This window comes from Accipiter gentilis, chromosome 28 (genome assembly GCF_929443795.1).
Source record: "Accipiter gentilis chromosome 28, bAccGen1.1, whole genome shotgun sequence".
Lineage (NCBI taxonomy): Eukaryota > Metazoa > Chordata > Aves > Accipitriformes > Accipitridae > Astur > Astur gentilis.
Genome location: NC_064907.1, coordinates 15009579 through 15026026, shown reverse-complemented (window position 1 = coordinate 15026026; position 16448 = coordinate 15009579).

Genomic DNA, 16448 nt, shown 5'->3' with positions numbered 1-16448 from the left:
AGGACAACTAGGTCACGTCCTGCGGCAAATTCCCCAAAGCACGTTGACTTCTCAAACGTAGCTGCCTCAGCATCACTCCAGGACTAGCATGACACATCTAAGGGCAAGGATGCCACAAGGAGGTAAGCTGCTGGATTTGTTTGGGGTAGAATACACACCTGCCTTCAAACACCATGCACTAGTTAGTAGGAAGCCCCCCAGAACTGATGTAGCTTGGCTGCAGGACAGATGCAACACTGGCAGCAGAGTCAACTTGCTTTCAGTCCAGAGATGCAATTGCAGCAGGCCTTCTGCATCTGCTAGCAACACCTGCTAGATCCGAGTGCAGTCCTCTCACAGGGATGGGATGTAGGGCTGGCTTCCACCTTCCCTTTGGGATTTCCAAAAGGTACAATGGGAGATGCATCCAAAAACTCCAGGGCTGTGAAGCCCTAGCAGACTTAGCCATCACCCTGTACCTTTTAGGACAGACAGATGGAGAAATCGCTGAACATTGGTCTTGGATACCAACCAACACCCCTTTTCCTTTCTTCCTGTACAAGCAGCACTCCCAGGTGACACCGAGCTTTAAGAAAATGCTTTCTCATTAGTCTTCATCATGGGATTAGACACAGCTCTTAGTTAGGCATGACTGCCCACACTCTACCTTTGTGCTACGAAGTTTTCCTGCCTTGTGTCAAGCAGCACGAGTGAGTGCTAGAACATGAAACGCGCTCTTGAGTTTGTAACTCTTCTACTCTACACCCCCCCCCGCAACGTGGCCAGTGTGCTTAGGAAGAAGGGATCTCCCAAAATTCCAAGGGAAACCCATTCCTAACCTGGGACCATGCTGCTATGCTACTCTGTCTGTAGGCTGCCCTAGTCCTTAAGCTCAAAGGTGGGGGACATCTCTCTACCCAGGGATGGCAGCATTCTCTGGTAGCCAAGCAAAAGTGACTCAGGTTTTTGGGCATGCATCAGACCTTACTGCTGCAAACTAGTCCTCAAGGAGAGGAAAAAAGCTTAGCTGAGGACAGAGCTCCAAAGTAGGTGCTCCTATAGCGCATGGAAGCACAACAGCAGGGCAGCGGTGGCAGGATCATGCAGAGTGGCTGCCACACTTCCATCCAGCTCTCCCATGGGATGAAAAAAGCTGCTTAGCAGTTTGCTCCCTGTGAGGACAGCCCAGCATTAATCACCTGGGCTTAACCTTTCCCTGAAACCAAAACTGAGTTCAGGAGCCTTTTGGGGGAAACAGATAGTAAGTATTAAAGGCTCCAGGCAAAAAAGGGACAAATTAGGATCTCGCAGGGACGTTTTTTCCATCACTTCCAAGTGATGGAAAATGCCTTTGAATTTTTGCACACAAAAACATGCAGCCTTTCAAAATATATTATTTTATCAGAAGCATATGCAAAAACTTAGCAATGTACATACTTTAAACAGCACCTAAACAGTAAAGTCTGCTACAAGAGCATGCAATTCCTTTCCAGCATGCCTTTTTCCTGGCAGGGCCATTCTCTTGCCAACGTGGGAAGAGCAATGGATCAACTGATCCTGCCTTTTCATTGATTGGTAAAAGTAGTAGCATGTACCCTATCAGTCTGACTACCAACATGAAGTTTCTCATTACAATGAATTTTTTTACTTCTGTATAATCTATTAATGGACTTGTTTATTGATTACCAATGGCTTATAGGGCTTCCTTATACTTCATAAATCAAGCACATTAATTGAAGTTTATGAGTAAGTAGCAACTGAAGGTATCAATTGACCTAGGTAAATACAGAAGCAGAAGAAAGAACCAGCAAAACATGGGACAAGGCGCGAGCCAGCCTCAGCGTCCATTACACCTTGCATAAAGCGGCTACAAACAAAGCCTGCTCAGAAGCGCAAAGCTCTGCTTTCTCAGCTGGATGACCAAGACAGCATTGCGTGAGATCTCGCAAAGGTTAAGGGAAGTGAATTGCTTGAATAGCCATTCAACAACAGCAAGCTTGCCTCCACTCAAACACATGGACACATCTCTTTCGAGATGGACCCTTACAGAAAGCTTATTCATGGGCATACATATGCAGAGCCAGGAGTGCAGTAAAGAAAACGCCACAACCTGGTACCTCAGTGTGAAGGACAGCAACAGAAGATTGACTTCAGTTTGGTGCTCCAGTGCTCGCACTTCTGCCAAGTAGTGCAATCTTTACTACAGACTGTTCATCTTCTGTATCTATGGGAAACAGGAGAGGCAAAGTACAGACAGAGAGCTGCAGCAAGGTCTTTAAAATAAGGGAAAGTGAGGCTTCCTTCCCAGCCACTAACTGTCAGAAAGCTTAGCAAGTGCAGGGAGAGCAGCAGCAAGACCTGGTCTCTCTACTAGCAACTCAGGAGAGAAGCATCTTTCTATAGCGTGCAAATTGCAAATGTGCGAGGTCTCATGACCCAAAAGCCTACTGGTTAATTCTCCAACTGGAAACACATTCCTTTTTTTTAAATCTACCAAGCCTATAAACAGGATTTCTCCCAAGCAGATCTATTGTACTCTTGCCTTAAGCACAACAGCTGAGAGACATTCTACTACAAGACTGTCTTTGCAGAAGTTATTCCATGGTGATGGTATTTTTATATTTGAGCTGGGCTGGACAGAATTGGAACAGATCACCATGCCTTCTGAAATATTTTGCAGAGCTGTTCAAAAAAGCGTGAATAAACTCTTCCTTCATTTTCTATTCTCACCGAGATCTTGCAACAGTTCTAGAAGTAAGCAGACTATGAAATCTTTATTTAAACAAATAAACAAAAAAGCGCAAAGCATCATTCTAACTTGACAAGCAATACCTGGAGTTGTAGGACAAATAATGACATGCTTTTACCAATATATCATGTAAAGAACTCTTCTGAGCAGGAATAGCTTTGCTAACAGTAATAACCAGGTAAAAAAAAAAAAACTGGCTTACTTCCCCAGAGGAAGGAGAAAGTCCACTGCTGATCTCGTGGCATTTGAATCACCATCTAAATATTCAGACCAACTACGCAGCTTCTGCATCAGTTTGCTTCTAATGTTTTTCCCCTTAAGTTTACAGCTAGCCTGGAACATATTCAGAGCAGAGAGGAATATTGATTTATGTAAAGTGGATGGACTTGCAGAAAGAATAGATAAAACTCTGCCCGGACCACAGCTTGCCTCTATTACAAGTGCGAAAACACCAATCTGCCAATACCTTGACAAAATTAATGCAAACAGCAGGGTCTTCATGATTAGATGCAGCTTCAGAGACTGCACACAGTACTGCTAGACATCAACTTCAGCAAAGCAACAGGGAAACAGGAAAAGAGGGCCCACAAAACAAACAGAACAAAATAACAGCTTTACAGAGAGTACTGCATTTTTGAGGTGATGCTGAATTTTGCAAAAAGAGGAAATAAAGGGAAAAAAGAAAAAGCCAAGCATAAAAAATGGTTTAACAAGAAGCAGCTGCTCCTTGTCAGAAGACTTGTTTTGGGCTGAGACCACCATTTATCCATGTTCAGTTACTAACCACAAACTATGAATTAAGGTACCACTGCTAAACACCACCAAGATAATCAAGGAGCACTGCAGTAGCACAGGACTTTCTGCAAGAAAAGACATGTAACCCTGGAGCACAGTAAGCATGCAAGTAATTTACATTGTCTCCGACAAACAGTAGGGCAACGACTTTACTCCAAAAGCTAAGTGATACAGAGTTAACCACTGCATTCATACACTTTTTACCTGCAACGTTGGGAACAGGAAAGGGTGCTGCAGCTTTACAGCACTATCAGCTTTGTTTTTAAAAAAAAGCAAAACAAAACAGAAACAAAAAAATGACATGGCCCTTACCTGCTATCAAAAAAACTTCCTCTATCAAAAAAAAGACTTAAATCAGAAAAACACATATAAGTACAAATTTTGTTTGTTTGTTTTAGGATTTTTTTGTTTCAGGAAAAAAAGGTGACACAAATTTATTTGTCACTGGTGTTTATCCCAGTTTATCATGTTCATATAAAAATCTAGTTAAGAACAACAAAAATCCCTAGGGAAAAAAACCTGTCCAAAGAGCACAGACAGTATTTTTTGGTAAGCCACTGAAGAGAATCACTGCAACTCATGTTCTTCAACAGCATTCTGTAGACTTATTTTTGCTTATACTTATCTTACTCTTCTTTTGTTCCCTCCCCCCCCCCCCCTTTTTTTTTTTTTCCTAAGGTGATCTCTGCAAGAAAACCTTTTATTTTTTTTTCCCCTTTTGGATTCCATTGTCTTCCAATTTGGCATTCCTTATTTGAAGCCAAAACACTGGCTACTACACAGACTCTCAACACCGCCAGTGTTGAAAACAGAACACTTTGATTAAGAGTGCACAACAATTAAATGGGAGGAATAAACAACAGAGGGAGGCCAAGGCATCTGTTGTCATTCCAAGTCTTCCAGGAACAAAATAAAAAATAAAAAAAGAGGGGAAAAAAAGATAAAAGCTAAACAAATGAATGGGAAACCAACATCCAAAAAGTTGTTTAGCTTTTTGCTTTTTTTAAAAACATTACTCCAGAGATCATCAGTGCTAGGAATACATCCTCATTATTTTCTCTGGGAAAGTGCCCTATGCTTTTGAAGTATTTATTGTCAGGGCCTGGGCAGTTCTCTGAAGAAGGGACAAGGTTCAGACAGCACATTACAGTTTCCTGGTGTGGTGGAAAAAACAGATGTGCATTTTAAATGTCACCGGAGAGTTAACCTGAGAGCCTGTCACTGCAGAGCAGCAGGAGAACCATCTCTTGACGCAGAGGATGACAATTTCTCAGCACAGGACACCCAGAGCCTCTCCCTGTAAATCGTTACCGACAAGGAATTCAAGAGGTGGAAAAAACCAATGAAGTACGGAGACTTTTTCCTTTTTGACACCTAACCCTTCTCCCGTGCCCATATACCAGGCAGGACACCCGTCTCCTTCCCCGTCCTGTCCCGTGCCGGTAGGTGAGAGTCCGTCACTGCCGTCAGACCACCCAGACCAGCCCCCGGCTGCCACCGAGGAGTTGGTGGCAGGCGCTGGAGGAGACCCAGGTGCTCGGCGCGGCCCCAAAACCATCCCGCACCTCCCGGCCACGGCCGGTCACTCTCCCTCAGCACCTGCGAGACAGGTGGCAGCCAACCAAGCGCTTGTCGGGAAGCGTCCCGGCCTCCTGCCATCTTAACGTCCCAACGGAGCCTTTTCTTTGGGACACGGCCCGTTGCCCGGCGGCGTGCCGGAGGGCTCTCTCGTCACGCAGCCGGTGGTACTGCTGGGGTGGGGAACGCGCCCCGGCATCACCTCATCTTCTGGCACCGGCACCATCGCCTCATCTTCCAGCACCGGCATCACCTCACCTTCTGGCAGTGGCGGCGTCCCCTCACCTTCTCGCACCGGCGGCGTCCCCTCACCTTCTCGCACCGGCGAGGCCCACGGGCGGCACAGGACGGCGGCGAGGGACGAAGGAGCTGCCACGGCTCCCCAACTCTTGCGGAGCCCCATGCCCTCCCACTCCCCGCCGGTGCCTGCCCACCCTGGCTGCCCCCGCAGCTCCGAGCTCGCCGAGGCACCCACGGCCTCACCCCGGCGCTGGCCGCTGCTTCGAGGGCGAAATTCGTAACGAAACGAGAAATCGCTGAGGCGCTCCGGATGAAACTCGGACCTCCCTTTACCGCCAAAGCCCTAAATCTGCTTTTTGTGCCCGCTAACGTACCGGCAGACGCAGAGCAGAGCCTCGGGCAGCTCGGCGGGCGGCAGGCACCCTTCCCAGCCCCTTCCCGCCCGCCGTGCGACGGGCCGGTTCCCTCGCCCGTTCCGACCGGCGCCTGCCGCCTCGCCGTGCCCGCGGGCCCCCCGGAGGGACCGCTCGCCACAGCCACCCTGGGCCGGGGCAGGTGCCGCTCCCGTCCCCCGGTAGCTCACCGGAGCCGCGCCGGCCCCGCCGCCGGAGGAGCCTCAAAGGGACGCGGGAACCGCGGGACCTCCCCGCGCCGCTTGCCCGAGTCCCGCTGGCTGCGCGTCGCCGCCCGCGCACTTACCGCGGGGTGGCCCCGGCCGCGGGGCTTCGCCGTCCTCTCCGGGGCGGCATCCAGCGACCGCCGAACCGAGCCGAGCCGAGCCGAGCCGGGGCGGACGGCAGGCGCACGCGGGTGCCCTGGAGGAGGACCGGCGGTAGGGGCGGGGCCGGGCGGGGGCGGGACACGCCCCCCCCCGCCCCGCCCGGTCCCGGGACTGCACGCCGACACCCACGGCAGCCCCGCGCGGGGTTCTCCCGCCCTCCCTCCTCACCGCCGCCTCCTCCTCAGAGGATTGGTAGAGACGGGGAGGGAGTGGGCGGGGCGGGCCAGCGGCGTGGCCTCGGATTGGTGAGCGTGGCCGTCAATCCGCTCCGCGGGCGGTGGGCCGGCCTGAGGGGAAGGGGGAGCGGGGCGGTCGGTCGTTGGGGCCCGTCCCGGCCGGGAACGGGCGCTGTGAGGGGAAAGAGCGGGCGGCGGGACGGGCGGGGTGGGCGTAGGGGGGACCCCAGCGGGGGAGCCTGCCTGTGGGAGGGTGTCGAGGGGCTGCCTGCGGCGGGGTTTGGCGGGGGTTTTGTCCCCGTTCGAGGGCGATTTGGTTCTTGGCGGGGTGCTCTGTGCTCCGCGCTGGCAGCAATAAAGTCTACGTAGGTGAAGTTTTAATTAGTCACCAGCAAGGCAGGAGAATTGAGTCGGGGTCGCTCTGCCGCGGCCAGGTTGGCTGGGCAGCGCTGGGAGGGGGAAATGGCACCAAGCGTACGAAGGCGGGAAGAGTCGGGGTCAGGTTTGGAAACGCGGGGGGCCCCTACGTGTGCGGGAGGGGATGTGCTTGGAACTACAAACCTTCTCGCCTCCCTCCGTCTTCTATGTGATAGTCTGCTTTTTAATGGAGAACTTTTCCGAAAGCAGGCCGACATCATCTCGAGTCCTGCCGTGTTGCTCCCTCTCCCTCACAAGTAGGCCGCTGCTTCGTTGCCCCACACACCCGGTTGTATTTGAGGGTGCAGCCCGCGTAGGAACTGGGATGGCAGCAAGCTGTAAGGGGAGCAGGTGGGAAGGCTTTCGTACAGTGCTGCACTGCTCTGCAGGAAAAGAGTTGACATTTGCCCAGGAGGGACCGCAAGAGCGAGCCTGGCTTGCTGGTGTGACGTGGCCACCTGGCAGGGTGAGGGAAGCAGGGCATCAGGGCACCCGTCTTTGCTCCCAGGTTTTTCTCTGCATTTTAGGTTCGACACAAGACTGGATGAAATCTCAGTCTTGCCTGCATGGATGACAACTTACCTCTGCCTCTTCTCAGCTGGATTGTAATAGTGAGGCTGCTCTGTGAGCGCGGGGGACATCTCATCACCAACCCTTTCTCTTCCCACAACAGTCATGAGAGAAAATATTGGCATCTTACTTGTTATCTGAGCAAATGTGTAGGCATCTCTTTTCAGGAACAGTTCCAGGGCTCTGGCTCCTAGATGAATAGAGGTGACCCCCCCAGTGGCCAAGGGTAAATCCTTCATGGCTTCTCCTTTCATTAAGCTGAGGCTTATTTATAGGGTTACCCTCTCAGCATGCTGGCTGTTTCTAATGCTGTTCTGAGGTGCCTAATGTGTGGTTTCACAGGCAGCTAAGCTGGCATGACGGCTCCCCTCTGCCCATAGAAGGACGTCTCACTGTCCTTTTTACTCCTTCCCATCTTCAATCTTCTGTCTCCTTCACTCCCTTTGCTCATGGCTGTAGCACCTTCCTTGTGCCAGTGCTGGAGCACTTCAAACTGCTAAGCTGGTCAAACTCACTAAAGGGATAGAAAATTCCAGCTTTTTTTTGCTAGAAGAGTAGTCTGTCGTGTTGGTGAATTAGATTGTCTCGTGGAGTGGTCCAGCCAGTGCTGGAGTCAGCATCTTCTAATATCATCACTGACATCTCCTCACTCACTTTCCAGCATGGATTGCAAGATGGAATGCAAGGGCAGGGAATCTGGTGCCCAAGTGCAGGCTCTATTGTTGAACTTGTTCTTATTTAACCTGCCCAATACCATGCATGAAGCCTGCAGCAGGGCCAGCACAGTGCTCTGGTCACAGTAGGACTTTCTGTTATGCCCTGACAGCTAGTGGAGAACTTGAAATGTTAGCAAACAGCTCTGAACAGTTGCTGCATGCTTCTGGGTTTTATTCATTTGAAAAAGAAAATGTTGCAGTTGCTTAGAAACTCATAGCTCGGCTTTCTGTGGCAGGGTCCTTAGCTGTCACAGGAGCAAAGGATGGCATCTAGGCTGTTGAGACAGGTGTGCTTCATGGCACACCATGTTAACCTGCTGTCCTCATCATTCCCACCAGAAACCTTAGGGCTCTCACCTTAGGGCTGTGTTTCATTCCCACAGAACCTGAGTAGGAGAGTAGGAAAAGTGTGGGTGCAGCTGATGCTCCCACTCTAGCCACAGTCAGAATGGAATATAGTACAGTATGTCAGGTATGATTACTTTAATTAGAAATATAGTAATTATCCTGCATAGCTGGTCTCCTAGGATTGGCAGACCTTGCGTGTCACCCTAGAGAAAACAAGCTGCATTTTGAGAAACATCAGAACTGCAGGAAAGTGGAGATAGCATTAGCCTGTTTGTTTTTGAAGGAGACATCAAAGTGTTGGAGACTGAAGATATCTGTGTTCCAAGGAAATACCGCTGCACGTTTTCAAAGCATCAACTCCAGCTCTCCTTCTTGCAGTGCAGATAAGCAGTTTCATCCAGCTTGCTCTGTAAAGTGGAAGCCAGAGAGGGGGATTTGTGGAAGCATTCTTATAAACCAGTATCGTGATTCAGAAAATTCAGAAAATAGAACCCCTTTTGTAAGCCTGTGTCTCATGCAGAGTTGTGCCAAAGTCAGAGGGGACCCCAGGCAAAAGTGAAAGTTTGCATAAGCAGAGGTCTTTGCTCGTGGTCTGTGGTCTTGTCTGCATTGCATGTAGACAAAGAGATTTCCCAATGCAAAAGGGAAAGCTGGGGTTTGCCTTTGCAATCTTGGAAAAGTATCCTTTTTCTTTTCTTACAATAATTTTAGAAGTGCAGATAGGAGATAATTCTGTTGCTACTATTTATTATCTAGTTCACAAGCAGCACCTAAGCGTGGAGAGAAATGGGTTGTTTGTAGCATCTAGAAACAAAAGGAGTTTTCGCTAATGATCTCGGGGAGCTGAAGCTGGCTTCAAGCTGTTCAAGTCATGAGAGGATGACTCAGAAGTCAGAAATTTGAGGCATTCTTATGTCTAGCGTTTAATCAACAGGCAAAGCATTGGGAGGTAAGCAGAGGAAATCAATGGCAAATCAAAGAAGAATAGGTCAGCTATTCATTAGAGAAAGGATTGATCTCAGGGATATTAACAGAAAGGAGGGCATGAAATGAATCCTAAAGAAAGTTTGAACTAGCTGTGGCTGTAGTGAGCTGACAGAGGGAGCCTTAAAAAAAATTACTTGACTGTCTTGCACGAAAGGTTATTTGCAGAACTCTGCATTCTCAGTTTAAACCAGTCAGATTTAACCAGCTGCACATGTTACGGAGACCTTCCAACCATAATGCAACTTTTGCAGGAGTAATAATTATTTGTGTATATTTGTCATTGTGTATACAGTCATCATAGGTATTACACATAAAGTGATAATAATCTGCTTTCTGTTAGCATACATGCTGAAGCAAAATCTTGTTTTGTGATGTTTTCAGTGCATGTTAGAGCTTGATTTTGCTGGCTCTTGCCTTATTCCTAGAAAATCATCGATAGCTTCAGTGGGACTATTCATCATACTAGGGCTTTCATGATTAGTGTGTTGCAAAATCAGGTTTAATTTTGAGGTCTGGGGCAGGGAATTTATTTTTTTTTCACCTGTAAGATATCAAATTTATCTAGGATAGCATGCAAACAATAAAAAATACTTTTAAGATTGCAGGCTTATATGCTAATAACAGTACTGGTTAACGTTATTAGTAATAATTAGTCATTTTTCTACCAAAAGCTGTGTACAAGGTATAGATATAATTGGTGAGGTTTGAGACACCAGTTTATATTAAATAAAAGTCAAACGCTTGTTGCGATGATCATCGACCACATTACGCTGCAAGTGAGGCCAAGGTACAGGTCTGGAGCCATAAACTGCTCGTGGGCAATTGAGGTATGGCTCCTGTGCCAGGGCTGTGCCGTGTGACTGCCAGGGCATAGGAGACGTTGCGTTATACCCTATTGTGTCTGGTGCCTTACAGGCACTGCGTATGGTGTCTTTCATCCCAGAGGATCCCGATGTGCTTCCTCAGTAAGTTTTTTCATTTGCCATTGAAACAGAGACACCTTCAGGTAGTTCAGGTAGTAAGGGAAAAGCTGCTTAACATTGCTCCATCAACAACCTTTGGAAACCATGTGGGGAATCCGGGTAGGGAGAATGGATTCATAAATCAAATTTGGCCCTAGAGCGCAGAGGCTGTAACTCTTACCCTTGGCGGAGTCTCTGTGGGACTGCATTTACTAAAATGGTCATAAGCTTCATTGTACTTCTAAAGTGAAATAGAGTCTTTTAGTAACAGTAAATCATTTAACATCATTATAGGCTCATGATTTTATTCTAACTCTGACCAAACTCCCAGGGCCCTTCGTTTCAAGATTTCCTAACCCAAGCTCTAATCAAGCCCAAACCTGTATTCATTACACAGCCTCCTGACATCACGGCTAGTGGTGGCATGGCCGCTGGCCATGAGGAGTTTAAATCGCATTCTCTCTGATAGGACCCATTTGACGTATATTTTTGCCTATACAGGTGCTCTGGCAAGTTGGTATCTGTAGGTAAATAGATACAAGGTGCATAAGCTGCTGGTATGAGTTCCTTTCTAGGGTCTCAGTAATGCCACTTCCATGTACCTCATCAAATAAAACGTAATGGATCTATAACAGCTCTTCCTCAGTGGGGTTTGTTGGTGTTTAATACTGTAATGACACGGGAGTTGTCTACTTATTTAACCGTACGCTGCAGATTGAACTGTGAAGTTTTGGTTACTTTCAGATGAGTTTGAAACCAAGCCAGAGCTGTTCGTTCAACCCCTGCCCGGGGTTTCTCAGTGCCTATCATGTCTGTGCTGGGCTTCGATCACAATGCTAAAATGACTACATGTCCTCTGCATGGCAAACATATGCACACACTGTCATTCACTGCTTAATAAAAAATTCTTGCCGGCTGTCTGTTCCCTGCAAGTTTTCCTTTCTCAGCCCCTGAGGACAACAACAATCCTGCCAAAGCCATACCTCCCAGAGGAGTAAATGGCTTCTGCTGTCTCTCAAGATGGTTTTCACAAGGGCTTTTCTCTTGACTTTATTTTCTTTGATGTATGTGTTTCTTTTTGCTCTGATTAGAATTACTTTCTGTAATATCGCTTTCCAATTTTTTTCCTTTTTCTCTCTAGCGTACTTAAATATTTTTAATACAAAAGGAAGAATAACACCACTAGATGATGGGGAAGGGTAGGTTTTAGTTACAAAAACTAACCTACTTTTGAAATATTTGGAACAATATTCCCTGGTTAAGCTTTTTTTTATATCAAATGCAGATTTTATTTTTCATCTGAATTTCAGTGTTTTACCTTTTTCATATTTTTCATCTGCATTTCTGTGTTCTTCCTTAGATCAAATAATGGAAGTGTCTGCAATTATAAAGCATTAGAGTATTATTAAAGAGGCAGTAGAACCAGGAAAGATTCTTCTACAAAATCACTAAGTTTTTTCATGCCAAAAACATTGCTCTTCCCTCTTTTTGGAAAATGCTGCATGGGTTCCCTCTGATCCACGCTCCCCCCACCCCAGAAAACTGTGATGTGGAAGAAATGTAATCTTGGCTGCTGGGGTCCTGCCTGCAGCCTCCTGCCTGGGGAGCGCCTTGTGCCTTCACACAAAGGAGAGCTGGTGTTTGTGATGGGGGAATGGGGAGGGGGCCTGGAGGGCATGGGGAGGGAAACGTGCCTGGGAGCAGCTCCGCAAGCTCCAAAATCCTACGTGCAGGAAACAATTGGCTGAACAGAGGCCACCGCTTGCAAATGCCCTGGCCCTTTCTCTACCTCCTGCTACCAGGCAGGGTTAGATTCCCCCCACCTTGGGAAATCTTGTGCCTAGATGAGAAAACACTGGAAAAAGTGGGGAGAAAGCCAAAAATGAGGATACAATACTGCAAGTTTAAGGGAAGATAATGGATACCCTTATGTGCTGTGTCACCCTGCTTCGTAAGTGAGAAATAGGGGATGAAAGGAGAAAAAAAAGGCCACATTTAGGCTGAACACTTCCATGAAATAACGGCACTAAGATGATTTGAATTACCCACAGGATGAATTTAGCCTGACGTGTAAAAGCTATTTCTACCATTATCACTGCTATCCTAAGCCTTTTCACAGATAATTACAGTCAAGTGCTTACCCTGCTCTTGCTCATCTTTTTTTCCCTCCTGCCCATTTAGTAAATGCATCAGTTATGTATTAACACTGGTATGCTGTGTCAAAGCAGCAAGAGCTTTGAAATTAGGCAGTAGGAGTGGAATATAATATGGCAGGAAAGAACCAGTGAAATCTGTAAACAAAGGATTGTAGAAATGATAATTAGAAGTCAGTTATGTTCTAGCAAATTATGAACTTAGAGTGAAATAATTTGAATTTACAACAATGTCAGTGCAAATGGAGGTCAAACGTAGTAACTTTGGCTAAAGCATGTTTCCAGTTCTTGCATTGCTTGGGGCAAACAGTTCCAAACATGAAGAAAATGCATTGCCGGTACCTGACTTAGAAAGCTATTGAAATTCACAAAAAGTTATCTTCTGCCGTACTGTGTGCATCTCCTGCACAGATAAATTCCATAAGTATTCTTCTTCTCTCCAGCATGTTCTGGATAAAATTACTAACGTGCAGGTCCCGTCTGCTTCCTTCCTTATCACATTACCTGGGCACTGAGCAAGGGGTTCGGATGAATTCCCAGCTCCTGTGCAAAGCCGATAGAGATCACTGGGAAGAGTGCTATGATACCTGTCCCTACAGGAGGTCACATTAGGAAAAGTGCCTGAAATATGGGGTTTATTCCACCCAGAGAGCATATTTTGAAGTAAATGACTAAAAGAGGCAACTAGGTCTCCCCTCATTGTTGGTAAATGCTTTCTGAGCGATTGGGTGGGTGCCCCAGGGTGCAGTTAATCAGGCTTCGCTCTCACCTCTGAAAATGGGGGTCAGGATTAAAGGTGTTCCACAAGTTCCACGCAACCCTCCTCTTACTTACAGATAGGACTCTGTCCCTACCCATCACGAGTATTTCTGCTCCGGTCAGAGGCCCAGTTGCCTGTAATAATAGCTCCTGCCTATTTGTGTTTTTGCCTTGGCTCTGGAGAGGTTGGTGGGTCTTTTAGAGCCTGAACAAAACAATTTACTTGGGATTGAATGTTTCAACCTGTCATTCTGCAGGAAGAGAAAATGACTTGTTCCTGAAAAAAATCAGAGCTGGTTTGTAAGCTTATGTCAAGAAATATAATCACATTTCATCAAACTGCAATAGTTTTAGAGGCTGCCTGCAGGTGTTAAAATGTCTGCTGTAACTCTCCTTGTTAAAGTATTTCTGAATTGAAAGCTATTTCATCACATTATAAATATTTCATTAAGTTATAAAAACAACTGAAGTATAAGTATAAAAAGCACTGAAACCCCCTTGTAAATAAAGAATGTGGCTGTGAAATATAATCCTTGGTGGGATTGATTTCTGTCCCTTAGAAAGGACATTACTTTGAGACAGGCAAAGACAAAGTAAAAGCTGGAGGTGAAGGGTGGGAAGTGGAGAAAAGCCTAAAGTAATAAAAAATGTACACACAGGGGTTACTAATCTGCAGTGACTGCGAGCACGTCTCACTGTCTTCAGTTCTGAATAAATCATGCTATCTATACCAAGGTTATCTCCTTTTGTCATCGTACATCAAGTAAAGATGAGAAACACAAGTCAGCCAGGTTCACTTAAAGTTGCTTCCAAAATGTATTTGAAAACTTTACAAGGTAAGAAGTGTTCTCTAATTCTTTGTATATATCAATTATGTCCCATAAAAACTGTTACTACTATTGATACTTTTTAATCTTCTAGTTCAAAGTTGAGGGTTGATTTTTGGCTGGGTTTTTTTCTGGAGGAAGATGTCCACAGTCTCTTAAAAAATGATCCCATAAAGAACTAAGTCCTAATGTTTAAAAATAGCTGGTTCCTTCCATTAAAATGACAGAAGAAATACTTGTCACATAGCAGTGAAAGCAATTTTTAGAGTTATCCCTTGCTGTCTCCAGTGGTAAAGCTGAGCTCTAGCAGAGGGAAGCCCTGCTAGCATGGAAGAGAGTTCCTTGGGGGGGGTCTCATTCTCAGGGGACGCAGTGGGCTCTGAACGCTGCCCCAGACATAGCACTTGGTCAGGTAGATACAAGCAAGTAAGCAAGCTCCTGGAAGAGGTCCTTTCAGCAAAGGTCAAAGCACATTCGACCAGGCGTCTTAGGCTGTGGGCTCTCCTCTTTCAGGTCATTGAGAAGTAAGGTACATAGCACATTACAATGCCCACCCGATATTTTTTTCAGTTGTTTGGCCTGCTTTTAGATGACAAATACATTTTTTCATCAGTTTTTGTGCTGAAAAGATTTATAAGAAAAGAAGAAATAGGTATTAATTTCCTGTTACCATGCATACACCAGTTACGTGCGTCTGTGCTCGTTAGGTTTTTGATTTACTGTATTGTGACTCTACAGTGGTAAAGATGAGTAGAGTAGGTACTTCTAGGTAAATAGAGGTACCTTTGTCACCCCCTCAGTCATATGTCAGGTGTAGAAAGCCAGTCCAGAGTCCCTGCACTAACAGGTATAAAGTACTTTCAGACACCTACAGCATTTTTGCTGTCTAGCTATTTTGCTTTTTCCCTGGAAGCTCACCTCTCTGAAACAGAAAACAATATTTCCAAAATAATTTGGTCTTGATCACCTCATTTTATTTCATGCATAAATACCTCTGTGTATGCATCCAGCCACATCCTACATCTCAAAGGTGGAGGGGACCACCACTGACGCTGATGTACTGGGGATGCCCATGGTAAAGATTGCTCTTCTGCTGCGTGTCCCACACATGACCTGAACCTTGGGATGTCATGACCTGGTGAGGAGGTGAACAGATAACGTGGCTCACTGCGGACTGTGTCGCTGCCGTGTGGTGTAAGCATTGCTCCTGGGTGGCAGGGGGGCAAATTCCTCCTATGGTTAAGGCACCTAACTTATGGTATGGTTTCAAGTTACAGCTAAGCTGGTTCAGCCAAAAGGAATGCTCTGTTCCGCTTCTGCTGCTTCTTTGGTGTGCAGCCTTGTGATTGTACAGAGTGGATCGGTCCATTTGGACAACCCTAGAAGACTTATCTTGTGGAAAAAATTGACCTGTTTTTACCACTCTGAACCAGTTGAATTGAAGGACCTTGCTCCCATAGGATATGGGAGGGATGGCAGGGTCACTGCGGTTGCAAACCACCTTTTCAGCAGAAACCCGCTGTTTTAATCAGGTTTAATAAAACATCAAGTTGCACCTAACCAACAGAAAGAAAAGCTTAAATCTCTGGGCAATTGCATGCTTGCTAGATCCGATGTGAAGCAGGAGAGTGGGGGTGGATAGGCAGGGTGACTGCAGTTGGGAGGTTCGTCTGTGTTCCTAACAGAGTCAGCAGAGATGCTACTTAGCAGAGAGGACACTCAAATTTTTCTTACCGTGCTTCTTCTCTTCTGGAAGAGTTTTGGGGCTCCATGTATAGCCATCTTTCCCAGCATACATTCTCTTTCCCCCTCCCCTGGATGGGACACATCAGCCAGTTTGAGAAAGAGACCAAAACCCCTACCTCTGACCAGCCCTGGGAGGCCTGTCTTCCTTCTGTGACTGTACAGGTTGCCTCACCTAAAATTAGGGAGCATAAATAGCTCTCAATAGTCCAGGTCTACATTACTATGTGCAACCTGACTTCAACGGTTTGAATGAATTTGGACATGTAAATAAGACCTCAGTGTTTGTTAATCTGGACCTTAAGTATTTGGTCTGCACTGCCAACAAGGAAAATTTGGAGTTTCTTGGTTAATTGCAGGTGGGATGAGGGAGATGTTTGGATATGAAACCCTGGCCATGACATCTTTGGGTTCCTGACAGGAATATGGAGGACAAAAAGAAGCTTGCCTAAGTCCAAGAAAATATGCTAAGCCACACACACATTTGGATAAGACTTGGGTCAGTAGATAGCACTTGCAGATGATTGCGAGCACTAAGGTTAGGGATCTTACTGTTGAGTCTGAATACTTTGATTTACGGAATTCCCCCTGGATGAGGCACAAGTCATCATGAAGACAGAGATCCCTTACTGAAATTGTCAGTAACTGGTTGTTGATGCTAATTTACC